The sequence below is a fragment of the Haliaeetus albicilla genome, chromosome 19, assembly GCF_947461875.1.
Source record: "Haliaeetus albicilla chromosome 19, bHalAlb1.1, whole genome shotgun sequence".
Taxonomy (NCBI): Eukaryota; Metazoa; Chordata; class Aves; order Accipitriformes; family Accipitridae; genus Haliaeetus; species Haliaeetus albicilla.
Window position 1 is genome coordinate 24,517,694 of NC_091501.1, and position 25,367 is coordinate 24,543,060.

Genomic DNA, 25,367 nt, shown 5'->3' on the forward strand with positions numbered 1-25,367 from the left:
TCTACCAGTTAGATTTTATCCCCACATCTCCCCCCCCCCCCGGCCCTGCCCCAGAGTGAACTACGTAATGGAAAGTGGTTTTATCTCATTTTGGAATAGCATGCATTTGATAACTAGTGTGACAATTCTTCATCCTAGAGTCACAATGCAATCAATGAGTTAGACAAAAATTCTCCAAGAGTAGAATTCAGCCAAAGGTGTATATACATGCAATGAACCTTCTCAGTTTGCAAAGTAAGTGAAAACGTGTCTTTCGGTGTAACAGTTAATGATAGTATGCTGTGATGATGGCAGTTTCACATGGAGCACTTCTTTATGAAGTCAGGCTTCACTTGGTCAAGCTGCCAAAAGGCAAAGTTTTCCTTGCTTTCAACAAGCACTATGAGTTACAAAGTCAATCTCATGGTATACCTTTATTCCAAAGCCAGTAACTGGTCATTTTTTAAACTTCATAAGCTGCTATGTTGATTATTAAACATGAAATGTCAGGTCTACAGCTGTAGTGTTTTGGTTTTTTTTTCCCTGTAATGTGAACAGTAGATTCTTCTGAAATCCTGGCTGCTAGACAGATGATAGGAGAGATGTTCTCTGATGACAGTAACCTTTACTTTTGGCCATACTCTCTTCAAAATTCCCTTCATTGTGTGGGAAGGCAGATATTGTCCCAGGAGAGCAGAGTTCTTACCCTTGAGCCATGCTACCTTGGACAAACATCTGTTGCATCAACCTGCACATGTGCATTAGTCTCACAGTAACTGAAGTGGTTGCTCAGCAAAACCTGTCAGGCTGGTTGGAAACTGGTGATGATACCATTTAAGAATGTGTCTTAAGTGAAAGCAAACCAGTTCAGTGGGTTGCAGCACTGCCCAGGTTTCAGTGGTTAATATGTCCACTATTGGATTTCTGATGGTAGTGATCCATGCAAGCTTAGAGAAGGTATGCTAGAGAAGGTGGAAGGTGTCAATAAAAACAAATCAAATAGCAAGCTTGCAAATTGAGCTTAAGATACATTTCTGCAGAAAAAAATAGCTGCTTTGGATCCTTTAGATAGTTGGGATGATGTTTGTTTCCAGTGATCTGGGTAAAAATGTGGAAAAATGTAACCTCCTTAGCTGGGGAACAAAAGCATCATATTCAATATATAATTCTGTGTTTGAAGTTCTTGCTGAATATCTCTGGCCCAGGCTCTCAGGGGTAAAAAATCTCATGTGGTTGCTGACCTGAGTGGAGTGATGTTGTTTTATACTGGCTGCTTCTGAGGTGTCCTAAGAATGATGATATTAGAAATTAATCAAAGCTGACAGATGAAATAAATACATAAATTTCAATCAGTTGATGAGTAGTTCTGCTTTTAACAATAAATGCTTAGACTACCTTATTGCCTGATGTATTTACCAACCCAATTTTTCAAATTCTCTGCCGAGCAATCGGCAAGATGACTCCATCAGTGCATAGAGAGACTGCAAAATGATGTTTTGTCTGTGCATTGAAACCTAGAAAAAAACCCTAGTGATTATGTTTGTCTCAGTACAGAAAATTTGCTTGGTCCTTAGGGTTAGTCTTCTACATATATTGATAACTATCTAAATTAAGTTATATATTAGGGAAGGCCTAAATCTTGAGAATATTACTTTTAGAGCTAGAAAGTTCATTTTTATTGCTTTGCTCTTTCTTGCTAACCTTAGCACTTTCCTTATATCACATGATTTTTATTCTTTTTTTTGGTGGAAGATGTAAAATCAAACAATTTGAAGATGGATCCATCATCCAACTTGATTTGACATAATGCATAGTGCCACTTCTTTCTCCATGATGTTTTGTCTTGAAGCCCCTATACCTAATTTCCTACAGTGTGCACACATGTTCTGACAGCAGGACAGAGGACCTGGTATAGAATTAGGCCTGCTTGTAAAAACAATATATGGCAAATTCCTGCGTCCCTAACAGATTGTTTACTAATGAAAGAGGCAAGAAATTACTCCAAATGGCAGTGATTGAGCAAGTGGCAGGCTGTGATTTCTGCTCCGTTCTTTTTTTTTTTTTTTTTTGTTTTGTCTCCTGTCTGTTCTTGGTAGGACTGTTTTATCTGTCTGATGCAGCCTATCATGTGTATCACAAGGTCTTTGAGGAAAAGAGCTGATGCAATTGAGATCTGTAAAATGAGTAAGCTGTAAGCTTACTAATTCTTGAACTGTGTCAGTAAGCAACCAAAATGCAAATGAAACCTCTCAAAGTGTGTATGAATTTGGTAAGTGACGAAAGAAAGGAGGAGAAATACACATCAGAATGAGAGCGGGGACAAACCTTAGTGGAGTTTTGATCCTTCTTCCTAGTCCAACCATTTAAGGCCAGCCACTCCCAACAGCTGGTTCAAACCAGAAATTATAGTTGTGCTTTAGCTGTGTGAAGTGACACAGCCTTTGGTGATGGGTATATGGCTTGATTTGACAAGCAAGGATGTGAAGGTCCTTGAATGCATCCAGAGGAGGGCAACAAAGCTGGTGAAAGGGCTGGAAGGCACGTCCTGTGAGGAGTGGCTAATGACTTTGCGCTTGTCTAGTTTGGAGAAAAGGAGGCTGAGAGGTGACCTTGTGGCTCCCTACAGCTTCCTGAGGGGGGGGACGTGGAGAGGGAGGTGCTGAGCTCTTCTCCCTGGGATCCAGTGAGAGGACACATGAGAATGGTTCAAAGCTGCGCCAGGGGAGGTTTAGACTGGACATCAGGAAGCATTTCTTTACCGAGAGGGTGGTCAGACACTGGAACAGGCTTCCTGGAGAGGTGGTCGATGCCCCAAGCCTGTCAGTGTTTAAGAGGCATTTGGACAATGCCCTTAACTACATGCTTTAACCTGGTCAGCCCTGAAGCAGTCAGTCAGTTGAACTAGATGATCATTGTAGGTCCCTTCCAACTTGAAATAGTCTATTCAACTGCAAGTCCTGTAGACCTGCACTAACGTACTCTTGCAGTATCAAAGCCCACTCTTGAGTAAGAAGAAGAAACAATAGCATTGTTCCTATGTTGAATTGTGCAAATGGTGTTTGTATCTTTCTGGATTCTTCCTGGCTGCATTGGAGCTTTGCAAGAGTAAAGGAGACCACTGAACATAACTTTAAGCCTTAATTTATTTTTAATCTCCAGCTGGTCCTATTGTTATGCAGATTGTGATGATGACGACAACAACCCTTGGCCATGAAAATATTTTGTCATACACACCGGAGTTAACCTTCCAGCAGGAAAGAGAGAATTCGGCCAATAGACTGTATTGAAAGACTACACCAACCTGGTCCCAGATAGCACAGTCTCAGGAAAAATATACATAGCACCAGCTTTAGAGGCAGACATCCTGTTTTTGTTTTTCAGAGTTCTGTGGTTTAAAGCTGTGGTGTTTAAAGCTCTTTACATTGTAAGGAAAAGCAAAAGTTAGGAAGTCTATATGTCAGCATGGTTAAGCAACTGTGGTTGAGTTTGCATTTTGTAGCTCACTAAGGTCACGTAAAGGTAAATGTCAGTTGGTCTCTTAGCAGAAAGCAGTGTAATGCTGCAGTTCAGCAGTCATCACGTCAGCTCTCTTGGGAGGAAACCTTTAGAAGGTGAGATCCACATACAATGACCATCGTCAGTGGTAATTGCCGTCAGCTGAACAGCTGTAGTAATAACTCTTCAGCTGGAACAGGCTGCCAGGGAAGTGATAGCTACACCTGTTCCCCACGGGAAAGTGGGGCCTTAATTACTTTTCATGGGTTGAGAGTGAGACCAACAGTTGCTCTTCTTTCTGAGGCCCTGTCCACAACAGAGTCAAATCATGTTAAGGAACTGTGGGTTTAATACAATTCTGGCTAAAACAATTCTATGTAAAAGTTTAGAAAGCATTTGTGTTCTTCTACATTCCTATGTATTAATCTATGTGTAACATGGCTGTGAAAATGGCTCACTATTTCAGTTCGAGGTCTTAAAATGGTGTAATAGAAGCATAGAGATCTGAATGTAGAAGCAACAAAATATCCACCATTCCCACCTCCAATTTTCTTCTTTCAATCTCGTAGTATGAAAAACAAGATTGTATGAGGGAGATCTTGTCTGCAAAATGATTAGCAGAACAACCCAGCATTAGTATGTGGTTATTGCACAATCAAAGGAAGTGGGAAAATCTGCTTAAAAAAAAAAAGAAAAAAGAAATAGCTGATTTCCATAAGCTATGTAAGAACCTTGAGGAGGGGTGAAAAGACAGATCTGAGGTAAAGCAATGGCTGCAAATCCTCAAGACCTACAATGTCATACTTCCTTCTAATGGGGGAAACTGAGACTCAGAGGGTGAAGATGATTGAATGCCTTGCTCTGTGTCATCGTTGGTGAATCCTGATACAAAAGGAGTATCACAAATTAATCTTCAATGAGGAACAGAACCTTCTGTGAGGGTTGAGGCTTAATGAGGCAAAGAAGTTATTTTTGTCTGCTGGCGTTTGTGCTCCCTCCAGGCTTTCTGGAAGACCAGAGCACCAAAGCTGCTCCCCACTTCACCAGAATTGGGGTCTATGGAGATTGGGGGCGTGGGAGGGACATGACACACACACTTGTAGCACTGCTGTTCACTGGAGTGGAAAATCCCACCATTGTTAGTAATCCATGCTACTATAGTCAAAGGAAGATGCTTTATGATTAGTCTTGGCATCTAGCTTTTCTCCTTAAAAACAAGTTTAGGAACAGTGTTGGGTTTTCTTTTTTTCTAGTGGAAGTAGTTAATCATAGGATTGGCAGACACAAAATATGACTAGTTTCCTCCACTGCCCACTAAGACAGAAATTTTATACAAAGTGAATGGAACAAACTGTAAAACTTATGCTAGGTCTTTAAGCTTACGTTAGGTGTGCTCAAATAAAATGGTGCTGTATGCCCCTTTTTAAGTTATTGGTCAGCACTTGAAAAAAGGGATGTTAAATCCATCTTTCAGCTTTATTTCAGTCTCCAGTTGTTTCCTCCATCTGTAGATGTCAGTGAAGGTTTTATCAGGGACTTTAAGAATATTTTTGTGTCCTTCTTCGGCTCTGCTTGAAAATCCAACAGTGTGCAACTCTTAACACAAAGCATATTTTCAATCTTTCTGTGGTTTTGGTCTGTCTGTGCAAACACCATTTATCTTTGTATTTTTATCATAACTTCCTCCTATAGCTTATTGCTTTTAGTCTTACTAAAGAAACAGTTCACCTTATCACCAGCAAATCTATCACGTTGAGTATCATTAGATCTAGTAATAAGATAGCGATCTTGTGGGGGATAATTGAATCTACTGAAAGCTCACTAATAATGGTTTTATTACTAAGATAGTGGCCCTAAGGTCCTTAATCATCAGCTAGATCTGTTGTACCACCTGTTGTCCTTTTGCACATGTTCATGGATTATTCTAAATGCTGTTGTTCTTAATTTTTGAAAGCATGATCATGTAAATATGCCCATATTGTCACTGAGCTAATATAGGTATTGGAGGAAGTTGTGAAGCAATATTGGCCATCAACCAGCTAGTGAAGGGAATGGTATGATAAGAGGTAACATCACCCAAGAGGAGTGGGTTGGCCAAATAACAGCAGCAAGGCTGCTCAGAGTACAGAATATTCCCGAAGATGTTACAGTTTGCCTACCATCACTGCATTTACATTTCATCCATGTATTTGAAACAAACATAAAAATGAAGTGAGAGGGAGAGATGAAAAACTAAGAAGTGGGCAACCCACAGTAACATGAAGGGAGGGTGTTCATATATATATATATATATATCTCTATCTTGTTTCCAGCTTTCTTGTGCTGTTGGCTCTTGACACTCATTAATCCTCACTTTCAGGTACATTAATATAGGTAGTACTGATGCAACTAGTTCTGTCCATTGCACTCAGAAGCATTATTAATTGCTTCAAAGAGAAATTTAGATGAGGGTCTGTAATTTCTGAATGGAAAAAGGTGAAATAGTGAAAACTCAACAGACAGTAGTAAGGGCTAATCGGGTTGTATGCTTTTTGCCATTATAAGGCCTTGTGTTAAGTTACACTTTTTAGTACCACCTATTTTTGTATTGTCACCTTTAATTTCAAACTTTTTAAAAAGGCTGCTTCAGGATTTATTTCAGCACACAAAGAATTTTATTACCATGTAATGTGAAAGCAAGGCTGGCATTAGTATGAATTGGTGTCGTTATGTAGTAACCTTTTCTAAGAATTTGACGCTGCTTCTGAGGTTTTTTGGAGAGGTTGTTTTTTGGTTCTAGTCTGAACTTTTCAGAGAATTTTTGCTCTGTTATTTTTAAGTGAGGACATTTGGCCAGTGGAGGGCACTGCACTATAACGCAATGAGAGACAGAAACTCCGGTTTCAGTTTTCAAAATCTGATTTGTCATTTCAACAAACTTACTTATAAACTTAATTTATAAGCATCTGAATTTCCCCAATGTTAAACTGGCAAGTTGCCACACTAAGGAAAAATGCTGCATGTACTTGAACATCAGTTTAATGAGAAACTTAACCAACCCCCGAATGCTCAACTTGGTATTGTGGTTACACTTTCTTTTCTGGAAAACAGACTATTGTAACAATCCACTGAAGGTTGTCAAAATATAACTAAGCGCATATATCATGTAAGCCATGCAACAAATGGTTCAGATCTGATGGAAAAGTCTGAAATAAAAGGTTGTTTTGGAAACAGAAGCTTCTATAAAAACATGACACTTCATATCATTAAATTTTTCTTAACGAGTATTCTAATAATTTCAGAGAATTTTAGTGTAAGGACAGAATTTTTCACGAAGGGGGTGAGATGATTCTGGAATGTATGGCTGTAAATATCTGTCTTGTATAAGAAGTAGTTTACAAAGAATGTTTTCAGATCAAAGTAAAAAAACTCCCATTTGTGGCTTTGTTTTACTCAGAAATATTATTTTTCTCAGTAGCAAGTGAGAGAATGGAAATAAGGCAACTCTTTCATTTGTTATGGAAAAGGGTGCAGAGCACTAGACTGGATTCCTAGTCTTCAGCATTGGCACATTTTGTCTGTATGTGTGAAGATGAAATTAGTAAAGGGAGGAATCATTTTATAGAGGCTTTGTTTGGACTTCATAATTTAAGGTTTTCAGTTAAAGATTCATATTACAATGCACATCATTGTTCCCATCGAGCTCCATGACACTTGACAATATTGATAACTGCGTTTATATGCATCTGTGATGAAAGTTTGAAAGATGTAACATTAAAGTATGTTCTTTGCTGAAGATGACAGTAGAACCCTTCTTATCGGATCACTTCAGTCTCATTTTTACACAAAATGAAGTGCCAAGCATGGTACTTGTTTTTCTGAAAGGAAAAAAAATTGGTGAAAAACATGATGATTGCAATGCACAGAAAAGTGTCTTTGTCCCTTTCCATGGCATAGGTAGAAATAAATGATCATACATTTTCTTTTAATGTTTTTAAATTTAATGTATCTGAATCATGCGTGTACCTATTCTAGTAACAGGCACTTCATTGTGCTCATTGTGTCCATTTGTGTAAAGTATATTGAGGGAAAGGAAAAGCACAGTGATAGGACTTCTTGGTGACTGCAGCTAAAATACATAGGTCATTTCTGATTCTGTCTAGCTCCATCTGCAAGCCACATCATAGCGTGTGTTTTGTATTGGCAGCATTCAACAGAAAGAATACTTCGGAAACTGCATATACCAGTTGTCCTTCCTTTTTCCTTCTGCAGTTACTTCCCTGGGCTGCTCCTGTGACAGAAAGTAAGGCAGCCCACCTATCAAATCAAACACCCATCCCTGCTGCTGGGGAGTGTATAAGCAATTAGGGGAGGGGGCAGGAAGAGTGGAGAAAAACTTGAAGGCATGAAGACACCATTTGTTTTCCTAGGAGTTCAAGTTATGGCAGTGAAGGGAGAGCTGGGATAAAAAAACCTATCATTCTCTTCAAGGCGGGGGTATAAATTTTACTTCAGTAATATCTGAGCGTTATACTGCTATCCTGAGTATTGTGTTGACAACACATCCTTGCAAGCCAGAATCCTGCCTTCTAGTTGAAAAAGGGACTTTTAATCTCTATAGCCTACTTTCTTAGGAAGTGATGTTGGCTGTTCCTCCTACAGACATTATTTCTGGGGCAGTATCAAGCAGAGAAAAATGCAGAAACTGGCAGTGAAAGTTAAGTGAAGTCAGTGTTGTTAATTGACAGGTTGTGATGAATAGATTAGAGGAACAAAAGAGGAAAGAAAATTTTATTACAGTGTGGAGAACAGTGGTGTAGTTAGGAAATGCTATTTATGGGTGATTTCTCTGGTATTTCATAATTAACAATATTATGAAAATCTATTTTAAAACTTTCAAAATAACCTGTAAAATAATATATCTTTCATAATTTAAAATGACATAATTTAGTTATGAAGTTTCACAGTGGAGTTTGAACAACAACAAAAAAATTGGCATTTCTGATTTATTTCTACCCAGAAACCAGATAGATTGTCCACTTACCCTAAGAGAAAAGAATGAAGATTTTTTTCTGTGTTTTTAATTGTTAATTTAATGTTTACCAAGGGGTGTTGCAGTCTTTCCTTATTTGCTAATCTCTGTGCAATCTTACTCTGGAATTACTAGTCAAGTGCTTTTCCTTATTGAAATATAAATAATTGTTCATTTCATTCAGGTGGCTTTTACAAACATTTCTATACTACAACATAGTACACAATGGAGCAAGATATATGCCTACTTGCAATGCATTAAATTACATTGGAGTTCAGATGACATGGTTGAGTTATTGAAGCTGCTTCTCTTATATGGGATGGAGATAAGACGATGGATGACTTATGACAGTTCCAAAAACATCTCTCTTATAAATGTTTGAATTATGAATCTTTCAGAATATCTTACTGATTTTTTTAAAAATATATTTCAGAGAAAAACCTTACAAGGAAAAATAAGTTCTTTAGTAAAAAAATCGCTGTATACATCTTCATTTCATTATGCACTTAAAAACAATACCAGTTTTGTTCCTTAGGTGAACGCTGTGAGACTGCTGGTCATTCAGCTGCAGTAAAAGTACAATGCACAATTATCTCCTCCTTATTGCAATTTTTTCTGCTAAAATCAAACTTAGATATTTTGCAATGAGCAGGCATTTCCATCTAATAAAACTATCTTACTCTGTACAAGAGTGTTCACAACAACAAAATTAGTATTAATTTGAGAGATTACACTACATCTGCTTATGACTATTTCCTTGGGTAACCCTATCAAAATTGAAGGAATGTATTCTAGGCCTGATATTTCACTCATTTCTGAACGTATATAATACTTTGTTTTTATGTAGATAACATTTTGTGCAAAGTTTTAAAGCAGTAACCAAATGCTCATTGCTAGATCAACACACGATCTAGCTTAAATACGAGTTACCTCTATTTCTGTGCCTGGGAGGTAACAGACATTGTTGCAGCCAATGTTCTGCGTTGCAGCTAACGTGCATCTGTGTTTGACCCTCTCAATAGGGCTGATACATAAAAGCTTGATAGATAAAATTGTTGCTTTGGTCATTTGACTACTGCATTAACCTCAGTGCTTGGAAACTTTATTTTAATAAGTTACTCTAAGGAAATTTCAGTGATAGAAATTCTTTAAAACCTGGTGATTCCTCATGGATTTTTCAGCTGACGCTTTCACAGCTGCAAATGCCAAATCTTTCTTTTTATAGGCAAAACTTGATTAACTCCAAATGGGACAATGAAAGTTACTTTTCAGGTTGGATACACTGAAATAGATGCCAGACAAATACAAGTGCCAGTTGCTTGTCTGCTTCTTTTTTTTAGTGCACTGTAATTTGGAGAAGCAATTATACTCTTTCTTTTACCTCAGATTAAACCCCCTATCTCCAGGGCTGTTTTTCCCCATCACCCAACAATGCTTTTAGATGTTATCACTATGTTCTCCAAAAACTTTGCCCTAATTGCTTAGCTGTTTGTTTGTATTGCTAAGACAATTTATCTCTGGTCTCTGGGTCAAAATGAATGTATCAGACCATTACAGTACAGAAAGCTTAGTATGTGGGCACTGAAGCTTACAGTCATTGCACGCTATATTGAGTTCTGTTCCTCTCATTTCACATGGCTGTTTTGCTTCTAGCATGCTGTAATGGCATTTTTCATAAGTTTGCGATACTTATCTCCTCTGGTTTACGTTAGACTGCCTTATACCCAAGGACTAGCAAGAATAGATAATCTTGATGGCTTTTTTTTATTTAGTCAGCTGTCTACAATATATGTGGTGCTCATTAGTATTAAAATATGTTGGAAAACAAAGCTCAAAGAGCTAATAAAGCTGTTATGCTGATTTCTCCTACTTCAGCAGTTGCTACTGAAGGATCCCCTCCAATGGGTTCTGTGACTTGTCCCTGTAATAATGCAAATCCAATAATACAATGTAATTGGTATTTGTTTTCTGGGACACAACTTTGCTAGAGGTTTCCACATGTTCCTGTGCTTGCTTAGCTATTTTGTTATTTAAAAAAATAATTACTTAACTGAATGTGTGGAACTTGCAGTGTTCACCAGGCATTTCAGAAAAACCAAGCATGTACTATCCTTGTATTTAGTTCTCTTCTTACTCTTTCTAGGCTGTGGCTGCAGTAAACTGTATACATCTTCATCTCAGATTTTCATTATTTGTGGAAGTTCATATGCTTTCTCATCTTGACAAAGAATTAAGTTCATTTTTAAAATGTAGGAAAAATTGGAATTGGATTTGTATGCATAATCTGTTATGTCTAACTTTGAGTGAAAGGCTTGTATTAATCTCATGTTATCCACCTGCCAAGCTCTGCTTAAGTTTTAATTTAGAAAATGAGCCTGTTAGGGTTTAAGTTAAACAAGTACTGGGCAAGGAGAACTTGCTAGCCAAGGACCTGCTATGGTACCTTGAGGGTTTTGACTGCAAACCCTTTGTTTGGCCCCCCCTTGCAGGGAAACCCAAGGTCAGCTCTAAATAAAATACTGTACAATTTACTAAGCTAGTTATCCCTGCTGCTTCTCTATAGCACTGCTGCTGTCAGGGAGGGAGAATTGCATTGTGACATGAACTTTGATGTCTTAGCAGCAGGAATGGGCTGAGTCTGTGCCCTCTTCTCCCGATTCCCCCTTTTCCTCCAGGAACACGGGAATAATGGCTGTCCCTGAGGACAGGGGATCGATTAGGTGCAGTGTTAGGTGGTGACTGCGGGTCCTGTTGATTGTGGTAGAGAGGTGGACAGGAGATGGGGAGCTCGTGCCTGAAGGGAGGAGAATAGATGCAGGGAAAACAGCAGCAGTCTGGATGAAGATTAGAGACCCTCACTCTTACCCAGAGCTCCCTTGCACATCTTGCTGACCGCTTCAGAGTTTGCTCTGGCTCCTCTCAGCTCCCTTCATCATGCATAACCACCTCAACATCTCATTAATCCCTCCAGTTTCTCCTGTTCTTTGTGGGGCAGGAGTAGTGTGTGTATATATCTGGACAACAAAATTTGATTTTGCTCATTCTGCTGAGAAGTCTTGATTGAACTCTGATTTCTATTTAAATGATCAAGCGTCTGAGTTTTGTCTCTTTAGCTGGTCAAGAATCTGAGTTTATGCATCCTCAGATGGCCTTAAACTTTTCCCAGGAATAATGTCTTGCATCTGGAAAACTGGGAGAAAAGTCTTTATCTTTCATTATCAACACATCTCTTCAGCAACGTTGCAGCAAGTCCCTGCTGTGCAGATGTATTTGATAAGCTAGGATGCAGGGGGTATCCCCGTTGCCTTCAAATTTACTCGTTTGCTACAATGAGCAATCAGCTCTGTATGTAGTTGATTAAACATAGGTTTAGAGGCATAATCACGTAGGTAGCTATTGGATTTCTGTGAAATAAAGTCTGCGACTCTGTCTTACAGAGGTCTCTCTTTTCTATGATATTATGTTACACCTTTTTAGATTTCTTTTGTTGTTTGTTTTCCCAGTTGTGAAAGCTCTTCACCAACCTGTGTGCTTAAACCCCTGCATATTGGAGTCTAAATTTAAATTTATCACTCATGCATAGTATTAAAGCCTGAAAATTAAGTCAGAATTATCCTCCTGCTTACTTTACAGCAAGTCTGTGTGTGTGATGAGTAAACACACTGTGGGTGGCCTAGGGTAAAATAAAATTTAAGTGCTTGTTTGCAAGGGCAGCTTTCTTCACCTTCAGTAGATAAACACCTAGCCATGGTTTCGCAGATTTTACTAGTTGGTTTATCTGACATGAGAAACAAATATCCCACAGATGAGTGTAAAACTTCTTTTATTACTATTATTTTGGTATTTTCATAGGCATATTGTAAAATTTTCTGACTCCTTTAGTGCTCAAAACATGAGTCTTATTTTTGATGTTTGGATTAAAGACTTTGCCACAGTCTATATCTCAGACCTCTGTAACTAAATTGGAAATTACAAAACCAAAATATATGCCTTTACCTTACCAATTCAGTCTTTAGCTGATAAATATTACACAATAAAACAATAGCAACTGAGGAAAAGAAAATAATCTTCATAGTATCACAAAGTTGTGCTCTTTTTGAATTGTATCGTTAGAGCACCAGTAACGAACATTTCTAAAATCTCTGACTTCAGCAGAGGAATTGTGATGCTTTAATGCATGAGCTAACGAAGAACTGGAGCTGTGACCAAGGTTATTTAATCTTATCTTTGCCTGTTCCTTGTTCAGTAAGTGCTTATCTCTTTCACAAATAGAAGAGGCATGAGCTCATTATAGAATTTGCTATTCAAGACATCACCATTCCCCTCGCTACTTGTCTGAGATGGCTTTTCCTCTTCTAGCACTGTCTGAGCAAGATTAATAGAAGTATCAAAGTTTGACAACAGTTGTACTTCTCCCTGGGTAGGGGTTTCTGCTTGTTCGTTGGTTTCAGTGTTCTTGTTTGGTAACAAAGAAATAGCGTAGAATTGTCTGACAACTCAGGTGGGTGACTTCACCTTTATTTCAGAAATATCCTTCACAGTAGTAGCCACAGCCTCCTTATCTCCCCGTTTTAAAATGTCTCGGTTTATTGGGGGGTAGGAAAGTGAAAGAAGCAATTTAAGTTCAAGGTCTTCTGGTTTACACTGTTAGTTCTCATTTGAGTTCTTTTATTTAAACACAGCTGGCCTGTCTTGGACTAGCAACCAGCTGTGCCTTGGCAGGTGAAATCTGTAGTGGTGCTGCCAAAGCCAGCAATGGAAGGCTGTGGAGGCAGGGAGAGATCTGAAGAACTCCTTAATATGGGATATTAGATTGGCTCGTTCTCAGAGTGCAGTGGAGTAACTTCTCTGTGTAGGCTCTGAACTCAAATTATTAAATGGATTGTAAACCACAGTGTTTACATATTAGCTTGTGCTGGGTGACTGAGCTGCAGTCCATGAGCTATCTGGTTGTAGTCACTGTGTAGGCAGGTTCTGATTGTCATGCGTTTGCCTGTATCTGCTACAAAGGTATGACTTCAAAGAGGACTCACTGTGCAGAGGGATTGGGACTACTGCACAGCAACCTGTGGAAAGATACCTTTTGTACAAATACAATCCGCAAAGTCCAAATCACAAATGGGAAACAGCTTGTTTAGTTTCTCCTTTGACGTTACTGGAGTATATTAATTTTGCAATCCTCAGTGATACTATGAGTTCTGCGAACATATATTTTTCTGTCAGTGAGATATTGTGATAGTCGAGTTTAATCTTCACTTAAATGTCTTAAAATCAGACTGTTAGTTTTGAATAACAAACTAGCAGACCTCATCTTAACTTCCTTCAAATGATTATGGACATATAAACACAGTGCTTGATCACTACTTAGCCACTTAATACTTACCATGTTTGTTGTAATGTTCTGTCAACTTACTTTTTCTGCAGATCCCATCTTTTTCCTCTCTTGTGCATGCCATTTTGCATAATATTTATGGAGCAAAGTGAAAGACTTTCTGTCTTTAACAGCAAAGGACGGTAAAAATTGTTCTGGTATTAATCATAGCTATAGGACCCTCAGCATTTTATTCTTTAACTTTAATCACCTGACTTTTCTTATGTTCCTTGATGGCAATCATCTACAAAAATTTTTGACGTATAAAGCAAGGTTAAGTTTTGGCTAAACGAATTATTAGCTTGAGACAAGAAAAGAAGAAAACTCTGGCATAAGCAAGTATTATAAAAATATTTTTTTCACTTTTCTGTTTGTAGGTCAAACTCAAAAGAACTTTCAAACTTGGATGTATTAAGAAGTTTTTGGGGGCTGGGAGTTACAAGACTAGATGACTGTGGTTTTACCCACACTAGTACCTATATACAGTAAAATCTTTTATGATTATAAAGACAAGAAATGAACATTATCTTAAGGAAGGTTCTTGTTTATGTCTGTCTGTTCTTAGTCAGTAGCACGTATTTAAAACAGTATCTCTCTGGCATGAAAAAGCTTTTATTGTCTAACTGTTACGGAGAATGATGTTTTCCAAAAGCACAATTGTCAAAAGTATGCGTGTAATGTTGTGCTGTAAGTATTTTTAGGGGGAGTAGTAAATGATGCTGGTGATGTGTTTTCTTTCGGGGAAGAAATGCTTTAACACATTGGCAAAAATTCAAGTGAATGACGGTAGAAATTTGTTGTTGATTTGCCAACAAAAATGAGATGTGAACTTTGTGAACTAAAGGAACATATGGCCACCTGACTGAACATTTGTTTGTGCTTTTCTCCTTTTCCTATACCAAGAAATGCCCTAACAGCATTCTGTATCTTTGCTTAGTTTTTTTAAGTTCCTTAAAGAAAAAAAAAAAAAGCTAATTAGTGAGACTCCAAGCTATACTATGTACTTACCTTAGCCATGCTAAAGGAAGAATGTGAATTCTTACAATCTGTCACAGTGGTTAGTGTTTCTTCTCTACTTATGTCCAAACTTACTATGCTCATTGAGACAAGCCTTATCATATGATCATGTCAAACGTTTTTAAAAGTACAATTGCTGTAGCACTTGTAAAGGAGGACCATGCTTTCTGATCTTCATTTAATATATTACTGAGCTTGATTATTCCATGGTTGGGAAGTTCAGTCTCCGCTTCATTTTACCCATTTGTAAAAGCACAGAGTAGGTACCTCAGAATTGCAATGAGATCTCTGCAAGCTCCCAGCTTCCTGCAACATGCTTTGAGGTTTTCAGATGAAAATGACGCTTTAAAAAAATCACTAGGTAATACTCCTGTGAAAATGCAAACAAGCACTTTTTTACCAATCATGTATAAATGTCCATTTCTCTGTATGAAGATAAACTGTTTCTGTTGCAAAGGAAGATTGGTGACACAAACTTGCTCTATCCTTTGGAGCAGAAGCTTACTCTTCCTCTGGGAATTTTAAGTAACAACGATAACTGTTGAAATAAAACACAGACCAGTGTAGCTTCCCAATGCTTTTTTAATATTACTGCTTTCTTTTTAGAACTGAATTAAGAAACATGATGCAATAGGACTAAAATGGGAACAGAGAAGGGAAGTAAAATGACCTGTGAAAAATCGGCTGTTCAGTAACTGGTAACAAAACAGGTTTTTAAGAAAATTCTATTGAGTCTCAATAAACTAAAGGAGTAGGGAGTGCATTTACAGGTGAGTTATAGTAGAGATAAATGAAATGTAGGACACTTTGGACAAAGAATAATAAAAAGCCACAGGTGTGCTTATTTGGGGAGGGTTGTTTGTTGGGGTTTTTTTGAGCTCACACAGGTTTCTTACAGAACTCACATGAGGAGGAGGATGAATCGGAAGCAGTTTTTCTGTTTCTTTTTTATCCTTCTAGAAGAAAAAATGATATATGGAGCTTTCTCTAGGTCTAGTTTTGTGGAAGGTGTGGCTCAAGAAAGCTAGTTTCTCCAGGTAAAAGAGCTGTCTCGCTGGGGAGTCTCCAAACACACTTGAGTAAATTAGGGCAGCAAATTGTTGGGAACTGTGATGTAGTTTAAAAAAAAAAAATCACATCAAAAAGTAGAAGCAATATTTAAACCAAGAATCTACCATCAAGACTCTTCTCGAAGTTGCGAGTAGAATCCTGTGTGTCTTGCCAAGTGCTTCATTTTCTTTCACTAGTTCCTTTCCAGGTCTTCTTACTGATATGTTACAGAAATCCTGACTGTTTCTCACTTTCATGGCTGTGGTTTCACAATCAATTTTAAGTGACCTAAGACTGTGCTACCTCCAAAAAGGTTTGTCTGGCTTTTCCCTCTGCACTCCTGCCTCTCTGCTTCCACATTTTCCCTTTTCTTGACACTAGACATTATCTGGTTAAATACCTGCAAAAGACCCAGTAGAAGAGGCTGAGAATATAAAAGGAGAAAAGAAATCCTTCATGAGCTTGGGACAATTCCTTACTTTGAGAATATAATGAAAACAGAATGTTTTCCATGTTGGGTTTTAAAGGTTTATGGAGCTACTCTTCTTAATTTCAACTTCTAAAACTCTTGGCCCTCTTCTTTCACTTTACGTATGGTCACATTAATGGTATGGTCGGCCTTCTAGTTGCCAATGCCTGAACCGGGTCACAATACACTGATTAATGGATGCTACTGAGATGACCTACAAAAGTATGTGAAATTCAGGCTGATATACTTTCCTATTCTGTATTTACAAAGTTCTGTTTAAGAATAGTAACATGAAAATAAGCAGTTGCATTTGAAGCCTCTATCCTAAAGCATCTTGTTGTATTTTCACTTAAACATCAGCAGATGTTTAAGTACAGTGTACACTTTAAGGGAAATAACTTTGTATCCACTGAGGGAGCAGGAGACAAAGAAACAACAAAATAATACATTCAGCTACAGTATCCTGCATCAGATTTATCTGCATTCAAGAATGGTAAGACCATTTTATAAATTCACCAACTAGGTATTTTAAAGATAAAAATCTAGAATAAAAAAGTTCCATTTCAGAGGGTTAAATCGGACGTTTGGCCAAAATGGAAACACTGCTCAAAAGAGAGAGTGAACAAACAGGGATGTGCCAGGATTGACTGGACAAGGAGCCTAGGCTAAGGACTAGTATGTGTGCAGGAGGAGGGCCAGGAGTTAGGAATAAGACCCATTCAACAGTGCGCTGAGTGACAAGGAGTATTCTGCATATTATTAGATTTAAAATATCCCTCTTTCCCCACACCTCCTCTTTTAAGCAGCAGTGGGAGAGAAGCTGTTTTCCAAGGCAATTTCAAGGTACTTCAGTCCTGCCTCAGAAAGTATTAACTTTCTTCTTGAATTCCTGTTTATCTTCTACACAGCTTTAAGATGCAGTTTTGCTCTGCCACAGTTTTTTGTTTTATCTTAAAAGGCCTGGGGAGTTCCATGCTTCTTCACAGCCCACTTGGACTTGCCACCTGGCCCAGTTAATACTTTCTTTGTGCCAGCTGCTTCCCACTATGATAGAGGCTGCTGTCTAACAAGCATTCATTTTTAGGATGCTGGTGTTTTCAGGACTGGAAGAAGGTTCCATTACTCTTGAATTAAACAAGTTTTTTTGTTTTGTTTTGTTTTAAAGGTCAGGTTGAATTGAAAACTATTATTTTCCTCCTGTATCCCGCCCTACTATACCTCAGCAATAGTAAATTCTTCACTACCACCTATGGCTGTCTCCAGGGATGAAAAAACACATTTGGATTTTTTAAGGACATCATGTTGCATTGGCCATGACCAATGCAACAGAGGAAAATCCTTTGTTTCCTCTGGCAACAGAGGAAAATCATGCATGTTTACTGATTGTATCGTGCGCTTCCCATATCTGCAGATAGTTGTTGGCATGGAGGTGTGTCACTGAGTAGTGTCAAGCTTTATTTTTGCTTCTAATTATAATCTGCTTGCATGTATGTGTATAGGCACATTTTTAATTTTGAAAACTGAATACAATGCTAGTATCTGAGAGTTGCGTTTCCTGTGTTATGACTGTGGTAGAACTTGCTGTGTTTGTTCCAAATCCTATGCTATGTATGGGTACATATACCCCCTCTGCAGAGCTTCTCTAAAAGTTCTCCAGCTAAAATACGGGTGCATGCTGAAAAATGACAGGAAAATAGTGTTACATTAAGTTCAAAGAGCTTGCAGATCAGGTATGAGTGTTTTGAAAGAAAATTTCTGAGTATCAGCCTTTCTAAATTAACTAGGCTTTTGGAAATAAAAATGAGTGATCCCTGGTTTCAGTATCTGTTGACAAATTTTGCAGAGTAGGTTTGTAGATCATTCTTGTAAATGATTCATAAGGGAAAAGTCAGTAAGATAATATTTAGCCTAATTATATTCAGTGGTGCAACAGCAAATTCTTTCTTCACCCAAAGTAGGTATGTCTGAAAAAACGGAATGGGAAATTGCATATAGGGTTTTTTTGTGTTGTTAAACAAGTACACTTTAAATGTACTTGCCATCTAAATGCAATTGACTTGCATATGGTGATAAAATTATATATTTCGTCAATATTTTGCCATTGCTGTCTCTACAAGGTAACGCTTTGTTCTTCCTTTTCCTCTGCTATTCATTTTGATCTTCAAATACAGGATGGCTTGCAGCTGAACAACCACAACAACCACAACTCAGCGAAGCTGTAATCGCTGCATCCCCACTATGTTCATGTTCAATGAAACAGCTGAAAAAGTTGCTGCTTCATATATTGTAATGTGTAATACAGAACAGAGCACTCACGTTACTGGGAGGTGGCAGGAAGAACAAGCTATTCCTTCTCAAGGAGAAGCACACATTCACTTCAAGGTTAGGTTTGGAACATTTTGAAAAGCACATTGTGGCCCCAGTTAGAATAACTGTACTAGGAGTGGCTACGAGAGGCTGGAGTTCATGAACTTAAATGCTTCCAGCTCAGTCAGTGTAAGAAGCCTGGAATGTGGTGATATCATGGGCAGTTTTGCCAAGTGACTTACAGAAGTAACTTTTTGTTGTTCGATGAATATTGTTTTCAGAAATCCTTTCATACTTTGTGACATTGCCTTTAGATGTATTCAGCACAGAGAACCCTCAAAAGCTGCCACCCCAGTACTCTTTCCTAAGGTCTAAGCTGGTATGCTTGATTTGCTGTTGTCCATTGCCTATGACCTTCAGTCTGAATTTTTTGAAAGACCTGGACAGAGGAAAAGCAAATAAATTTGATAACTGCCAGTAGTATCATAGTTGAAGTATAATCTCAAAACCACCTTTTTTTTCTTTTTTTTTTAATTACCGCCTTTTAATGATCCCTAAAGACATACCTCTTACCGATGGACCATTTTGGTGCGAGACAATCTGTGTTTCTTGCTGGATTCCCTAGAGCTTATCTGCTTTCTTTTGGCAAGTGACTGCGTATGTCAGTCACTAATCTTGTTGAACTTTGAAAAGGAAAATTAGACTCTCATTTTAAATGTAACACCATTTTTTTCCCTGGTACATCTTTCTACAGCATTCCCCAAATATGTTTAAAAATCTACAGGGGTTTGGGTTTTTTTTTTATATTTTCAGTCACACTGATGCTTCATTTCTCTTTTACAGCAAGCTAGCCAACAACTGTGATTCAGATCATGTTGTGAGGTAACTTGAAACCAAAAGTCTGTGCACTGCCAGCAGTGCTTCAGTAGTATCATAAAGGTCAGTGTAGCTACCTGCCCAAGTGTCCTCACTTTCCTGAGATGATTTTGCAGGCCCTAAAGAGGTTTTTTCTGCCTGCGCCACTGCCTCCATCCTAAGCAAATGCAAAGGGTGCTTGGGATGAGCAGTTAGCATGGAACAGACAAAACTAGGATAAAAGGTCAGTTGCCTGATACACCAAGGCTAAGCTCTTGGTACCATTACTCATCTTGTCTCTCTATACATCTCAGTCATGCTCCAGTGACTCATACTAACACAAAAACCATCTGAAGATGTTGTTAAAGTTCTTTGTTCTTTTTATTTTAACCACCATATTTTGTATAAGATGTGGTAGAAGAATACAACCTTTCCTGGTACATGCAATGTGGATTTCATTTTGAATGTATGTTTTTCAGGCTAAGGACTGAGCTTGGTTTTTCAAGAACCTAACTTTTCAGGGCACTTGCATGTAGAGAAAACAGGCTGAAATGCTCACCCCTAGTCATGCCAGGTGCTGTGAGATTTCTGAAAACCTGAGTTTGGGTTATAACTAGTGTGAGTTCTTCTGAAAATCTATCTTGAACCCAGCTGCTGCATAAGCAGGTAACCCAACAATTAGCATCTTATTTTTAAGGTTAGAATTACGTGGTTGAAATTAATGAAATGCAATACTGACCTGAACTTTCCCTCTGTACACATACTAGACTTAGCCCAAAAACCTCCCACTGCCTAGAAGTGTAGATGCACCCACTGCACTTCGTAGAATAAGCCCCAGACATTGAAATGCTTCTCATGAGGTAGTCAAAGCTGGCTCACGAGCTAGAAAAGCTTCATTGTGAGCTAGTCAGGTATGTCTAACACAAATAGGAGAAAGAAGCACTGGAGGTCATGGAAATAAACGTTCCTGCAAGATTTCCAGTCTAGCCCAGCCAACATGTCTTCCACTGTGTGAGACTGATTATTGGTTGCAATGATATTTTAAATTCATTAACTCTTTTTAAACAGCAAGAATCTTTCAAAGTAGGAAGAAAACCCTTTTAAGCATAAATACTGCAGCCTGATAGAACCTGTGCATTTCATTGTTGTTCATTACAAGAAATGGCAAAGAGCTTTGGGGGAAAAAAGCTCCTACTTGCAAATAAAATACTCTAGTACTAACTTGGATATTAAGAAAGTTTTCTTTTTCATTTGCCACAGATGTTGTTAAATTTTAGCCAACTTGGAATTTTATGGACAGCAAAAAGCTTTCTTTTTTTCTTTTTCTAACATGGTACTAGTTAAATCAACCCTGGCAAAGATAAAGCAAAACACTGACGCACAAGCTTGGAATGAGCATATTCAGTCCCTTCTCGTGCAAAACCCAGCAGAAACCCCAAAAGAGTTATTTTTAGCTTTTGTTTTCTCCCAGGATAGATAAATGGAATCAGCTGTGACAGACATGATTCACCAGCATGAAAAAGAGACTGATAAAATCCAGAACAAACAAACAAAAGCAGAAAAGGGTTTCAGGGAAAAGGGAGAAATGGGTTTGTTTTTAGTTTGAGTCCAGTTGAGTTTGCAGAGTTAGGATTTCTCTTTCTCCCACCTCTGCCCTGAAAGTTGAACAACTTTTAGACTAATAAGCAATAGGCAGGAGCAAGCTCTGTTTATGCTAGTAGAAGTCTGAAATGTACCAGAACCCTTATTATTTCTTTCTCTTAGCCCTTGCAGATATAAATTAAGGCACAGCAGGTTTTCAAAGGTATCTGTCAATGATTTAGTATTTTCTAATATGAGTGCAGAAAATTGTTTCCTTCTTTACATCAGCAATCAAAATGTTACAGTTTGGGTATCTTTCCAGTAGCAGAAACTTGTGTTTCTCGTAAGGCAGAAAGGACATTGGGCTGGTGACCAGTAGTTACATAATTCTTTTTTTTCTGTATCTTAAAGATATGCAGCTCTGATACATTTCAAGTTTAGTACAGATGGCTGGTATTAAAAACAGAGATATTGCATGAGTCTGGAACCAGAAGCTATTAGAAAACAATGTGCAGCGTTAACTTCTCTTTAAAGTACAAATCCCTCCAGCTCCTGTATTTCACCAGACATTCAACTGCCATCACTACTGGTTTCTGTTCACTGTAGTTCAGTGTGTGTAAGCTCAAATTGTTGCTTTGTTTTGAAGTTCAAGTGTCTGCATATTTCATATTTATTCTTTTTTTTTATTTTCTGTGGATAGGAATTTTCTTGTGTTAGGGTATATTGAATTTCAAGTGAACTCAAGCACATTAAGGTGTTTGCATGCAACTTTGCAGAATATATTGGTGTCTGAAGATTTGTAAAGCTTTCATGGCAAAACTGTGTTTAAGTTAATTCTGAATCTGCTGCCTTTGTGTGAAAGCATCGTGTTCCCAGCCAAGTTTCCCATGTCAGGTTTTGCAGAAGTTGTCCATTTTGCAGTTTTGTGTCGCTGTGAGACAAATGCCTCTTCCTTTTTCCTATCCGCCCCCCTCCAATTTTCTCCCATTTTCCTCTCTTTTTCTTCCTTGAAAGCAGCAATATGGAATTGTGGCTGGTGCGTGGTTAAAGCCTAGCCTTCTGTGGGCAGGAGTCTCACAGGAAAGCCATTTTGAGTACTCCTCTGAGGGAGAGGCTACAACGCCTTATGAGCTGGGGGAACAGGAGAGGTTTCCGCAGACAATGCAGAGAGGTACTGAGCTTGTGTGTAGAGAAGGCAATTTGACTGTGTAGACCCACAATGGTAACAAATAATTCTAGGCATGACTTCCTTGCATTTTCTCCAGAAAGAGTAGAGTGAACTTCCCAGCAAAAATAGTCAGTAACTGGCTACCGGTCTATTCAGAAAGCAGGGAGTCAAACAATAAGTGAAGTAGATTATGCTCTGTATTTAACAATCCTAAAAACTATAGGCCTTTGAAGGCTTTAGAATAAGGAGTGTTGATATCAAAGGAGAATCTTCCTCCCCAAAGAGTATATTGTTAGAATTTGAACACGTTTCTCTGACAGACTTTATGTAGTGATTGTGGGCCGCCTTATGTACTGTAAAACTGTCAGTGCTGTTGTGCTTCCTAAACATTACGCACTGGTTCGATGAGAGCTTACCTGTGTGTATGTTTCGGGAGTCTGTGGGTGGTAAGTGCAGCATCTGCAGATTTATGTTGCTTGATCCTTGTAATAAATGAACAGCTTGTTTTCCCTCGAGTAGGTGACACTCAAGATAACTGTAACCTTATAAATAAAAACCAGAACAAAGCGTGAAGTTTCTTGTGGGAATCAGGATACTACAAGGAGCGTTGTGTGTAGAATCTTGATTTCTGGTTTCTTGCTAGTGGCAAATAAGCATAGGGAAGTTTCTTTTATGCATTCTTTTTACCTCTTCAAATTATCTTGTTGTGAGGGTTTTCTTTTTCAAGTTTATGTGAATTTTGGAAAAAAAAAAAAAAAACTAGTTCAGAAACTTGAGAACTTTCACACTGAAACCCTGTGCTCAGTGAGTGTGTAGGTAGGGGAAAGATATGTAACCAAGATGGTGTGTCTGGCTTAGCCAGACATGTGCAAGCAGAGTCTTCCTTATGTCATAAAACTGGGAGTACTAAATATGAGTAACCTACTGATCTTTTATCATCTCTTGATATTGTTAGGGTTTACATACTGTTGAGTAGGAAAAGATGGAATACATCTTTTTAGAGACAGATTGATGAAAGAAGGTTAGAGCTCTGTTAATGCAGTAAACTTTGACTGTCATTATGACTTCAAATGTATTAGTTATTCTTATATGTGAGTCTTGATTTCTTATAAACTGTTTTGCCTTTTCCTTATTCATGGCTTCATGTCTTAAATGTGATTCGATGGGTCTTTCTTTGGATAGTTGGAGCTTTAGAGTGTTAACAACTAATACCTGACAAAGACCTGAGCTCATGCTTACTGCTGTTGCTGGAGGATATTGTCATCTTGGGACTGTTCTTATAGGAGGACAATTTTATACTGAGGCCATTTCTTCCTCTCTTCCTCCATGCACTTATCTGTTAAAGATCCCTTGGAATGTTTTTTTTGCTTTGTCAAGCATGAACTTGGTAGTCTGGTCTATAAAGGCTTTGAAAAATGGGTCCTGTGTATCACCAATGGGATCATGTGAATAGATTATTCAGAGTATTTCTTTTTATTTACATAGCATTTTTAGTAAGCACGTAGTAGAAGAGTATTTAAGTACTGTATTAAAAATAGTCTGCGAAAGGTGTTCTGTGATACTCAGATGCTACTCTGTGTACAGTCAGCCTATGAAATAATCTTCCTATCAACTTTGTTAGGTAAAGAAAATTTCTACTGAAGGCTTGTAACAAATCCTATTCTAGCCTTTGCTGAAGATTGAGACAAGTATGGTACAGTACAATGTGTACTCCGCAAGAAGGCTATGTCAAAAGATTTTGAGATTTTCTATGATACATGTGTGACTAAATCTTTGGTCTGTATCAGCTATCTTTTCTTCTTACATTGATACTTACTTGTTTCTGACATAGTGTGACCATGTCTTTCCTCACATGAAATTCTGACACTTTCAGTTTTGGTTTTGTGAGTTGAATTCTAGAAAGTTTTCCTCCTCCCTCCTTATTGCCTTCTGAAAATAAAATTGGTTTTTAGAATTTAATGCTTATAGGGCAAATCATTATATTATATCACAAAATTCTGCTTTTAGCAAACTCATGCAACTTGACAGGGTTTTTTATATCTACATTCCCCTACTTTTTGTCCCCATTGCTTGTAACTTGATTGTTGCAGTTTATTTAGGATTTGTCCCTGAAATGTCTTTTTACCAGTAGATGGCTGTACCCCCTGGCCAAGAGCCTCTTTTAAAAAAATAGCTGTTTCATTTATAATTATGCATATTCTGACTTAAAGTCAAAGCAGTAAAAAAAACACACTGAAATCTGTCTTACAATCTAGTCCACTTGGCTTCCATGCTGTCCATGAAATCCTTTTTCAATAAGATGAGCACGTAAAAGTTCTACTCTCACTGCTATTGTAATTTAAAAACATAAAAAAGACCTACTACAGATTGTCACAGTACTTGCAAGATAACAAATACCATATGAGTTTCCATTCTGCTCAGCAGAATAAAATGGATCAAATTTAAGTCAGAACTTTAAGGCATAAAGTAGATCATAAGTTGTTATATAATGTAATTAAATGTTGAGATTATTCTTTTTTAAAACTGTAAATGACAGTAATTTGAAAGGCACTTGATAATATTTGTTTAAAAATCTATGAAGGCAGTAATACTCAAAGGGTTTTATTTCTCCAGTGATCATACCAACTAAAACCTTGTTGGTAAAAATCTTTCTATCGTATAGATCACATCTGCTGCCACAAACCAGAGAGACACTTCTTCTGAAATGAGAAGACAAAATAAACACAGGAAATTGCTGTTTTTTCAGGAAAGCTTTAAAAAGAAGCTGCATTATGTCACTTCAGAAACTGCAAGTAAAATTAGCAGACTGAATATGTTTGGTTTGGTGGCTTTTCGCTTTCTTCAATAATTAGAACAGTTATAATATTACTCAATAAACCAACTCATTTTGTGGGATACAATTCTGTACAAACTGATAAAAAGCCTCTAGCAGAAAAAAAGTGGGTGGAGGAAGGGAAAACTTTTATCCCAGAGTTTACATTTTCTGTATTTTTCTAGATTGCTGTAGTGAAGTGACAGTGGCAGAGAAGTATGGAAGAAAAACAAGACCCCAGTTTTTCTTTCT

The 25,367-nt window shown here is 37.9% G+C and overlaps 1 protein-coding gene across 15 annotated transcripts in view; it reads left to right on the top strand.

Annotated features, from left to right (window-relative positions):
- Positions 1–25,367, top strand: part of LOC104323056 (potassium voltage-gated channel subfamily KQT member 1) — a 517,159-nt gene that overhangs the window by 101,865 nt on the left and 389,927 nt on the right. The window lies entirely within an intron of this gene.